General features: G+C 51.6%; 1 pseudogene; it reads right to left on the bottom strand.

Annotated features, from left to right (window-relative positions):
- Nucleotides 1–1,882: 1,882 nt before the first annotated feature.
- LOC126485394 (5S ribosomal RNA) lies at nt 1,883–2,000 on the bottom strand (annotated as a pseudogene).
- Between the last annotated feature and the right edge of the window lie 261 nt (nt 2,001–2,261).

The raw sequence follows: 2,261 nt of genomic DNA, 5'->3' as shown, positions 1-2,261 counted from the left end.
ACTGCGCAGAGACCGCCAGCGGTCCAGTCGACTACCTCGCACGGAGATGTCCTCGGACCAACTGACCGACCAACAATCCACCAAAAGTCAGCCCGGCTTAAGTGATGCGTGGCGGCAACGGTCGGGCGGACGATGTCCACGCAGGGCTCACTGCTGCTGCAAGCCGGCGACTGGCTGCGCTCCAGACGCGTTGCAACTGACTGCCAGGGCCCAACTCACGACCCGAACTGCCGCCGCGAACTCTCCTCCTCGCACGTTCCGACTGACTCCTCTCATAACGCCGACAACATCTAAAAGAGTCGTCAGTGGACACGCCAACTACACACACAACCTGACAAACACCTGCACGATACCCAACAGTAACTAAGCACGCACGAAGACAAATCGGGAGTCGATGTACACACACATATCCGACTCATGAACGATCGGCGAGCCAAAACGCGTCGGCTGGTAGGACGACCGACCGACGATCCACCAAGACCGTGACCCGGCTCAAGTGATGCGTGACGGCAATGGTCGGGCGAGCCACGTCGACGTAGAGCTCACGGCTGCTCCAACCCGACTGCACAAGTGCCGCATTGCAACTCCCCGACTCCGGACTTCGCTCCAGGCGCGTTCCAACTGACTCGCAGCCTGAACTCGCGACGCCGAACTCGCTTACGACAGACAACGACCGGGAAGTAATAGCAATCGAGCAATGATACTGCGAGAGGGGATATATCGATACTCGCTGCTAGCGACGCTCACGATTAAGCAAAGCAGCAACTCAGTGACAGTAGTAATTCAAATGAACGTAGTGAGGTAGAAGTACGTTAAAAACAGGGTGTGAAATACATGATAGCGGGAACATGAGCCACGCACGGCTCACGCATTGTCGTGTTGAAAAATGGCACCACAATGATGTCGCATGAGAAGCAATACAACCACTATCAGCCAAGTCCTGAAGCAAAAACCGGTAGTCTCCACACGATGAAGTCAGGAGTAGCAACGCTGTGCCTCTCCAAAACGGTGGAAGAGTGCGACCCCTTATCAGATCCCTACAGTACTCGTCGATGATGGTCATCCTGTTTGGTGCAGAACCACGCTTCCCGATCATGGCACCACAGCCGTTTGTGTTGTGATGATAACGGCAGCCTACTCATGGGACCGTAATTCCCTAGTGACGCTGTTCTAGTTTCTGTCTAGTGATACGGGATAACATAGAATATTGCTTGGCGCACAATACTGCAATCCACCCTTGTGGTGGTCATTCGCGGTCGACCGGAAAACAGATGACGAACATTATTCCTGCCCTCACGTTCCATGCAGTCCAACATCGGGCCAATATCGCATCCGAAAGCACCACAAATATGGATGCTGTAGGATTCGACCAACTGGCCAAATGAAGACACAAAATGAGGCCCACTCCAAACCCTGTCAGATGCTAATAACGCTGTCTCCCATGATAAAGCACTATCTTTGTTTGCTTCGCAGAGATTATTCAACACATGAGACTGTTCACGATCCTTTATATAACCTGATATCCTAAAGTACTCAGTGGCTCTTCTATCTGTAACGGGTGCGTACGTTTACGAAGTTACGTTAGCATCAGACCATGTCTTCTGTGTGCTTCGCCTATATAATTTTGGGAGCAGATCGAGAAGAGTACAAACAGACTCCTAAACTAAAACTAAACTCCTCCCGAATAGGCAATGAAGGCACAACGGTACCGACCGGCCGCCGTGTCATCCTCAGCCTACAGGCGTCCCTGGATGCGGATATGGAGGGGCTTGTGGTCAGCACACTGCTCTCCCGCCCGTATATCAGTTTCCGAGACCGGAGCTACTACTTTTTAATCAAGTAGCTCCTCAGTTTGCCTCAGAAGGGCTGAGTGCACCCCGCTTGCCAACAGCGCTCGGCAGACCGGATGGTCACCCATCCTAGTGCTAACCCAGCCCGACAGCGCTCAACTTCGGTGATCTGACGGGAACCGGTGTTACTACTGCGGCAAGGCCGTTGGCACAAATAGACTCCTACCCCCTCTCTAAATAGTGTCGGCTCTGGTTATGTAACAAAATCTGACAATAAAACCCAGAAAGGACAAGTATTCATCAAGAACAAAATTTTGCAGTGGTGAAATGGACAGACTACAGTTACTGAAGTGTACATCGTACCGAACTTTTACGTCATCGTCTGTCGATTTGGTCCGTTAAGATAATGAATTCATTATGGTCGTTATCAGTGGCACGACAGCCCTTCGTGAGTTTTGATCTTCTGTAAAA

This window comes from Schistocerca serialis, chromosome 6 (genome assembly GCF_023864345.2).
Source record: "Schistocerca serialis cubense isolate TAMUIC-IGC-003099 chromosome 6, iqSchSeri2.2, whole genome shotgun sequence".
Classification (NCBI taxonomy): Eukaryota; Metazoa; Arthropoda; class Insecta; order Orthoptera; family Acrididae; genus Schistocerca; species Schistocerca serialis.
The sequence above is the reverse complement of the archived record's forward strand: the minus strand, read 5'-3'. Positions and strand labels throughout refer to the sequence as shown.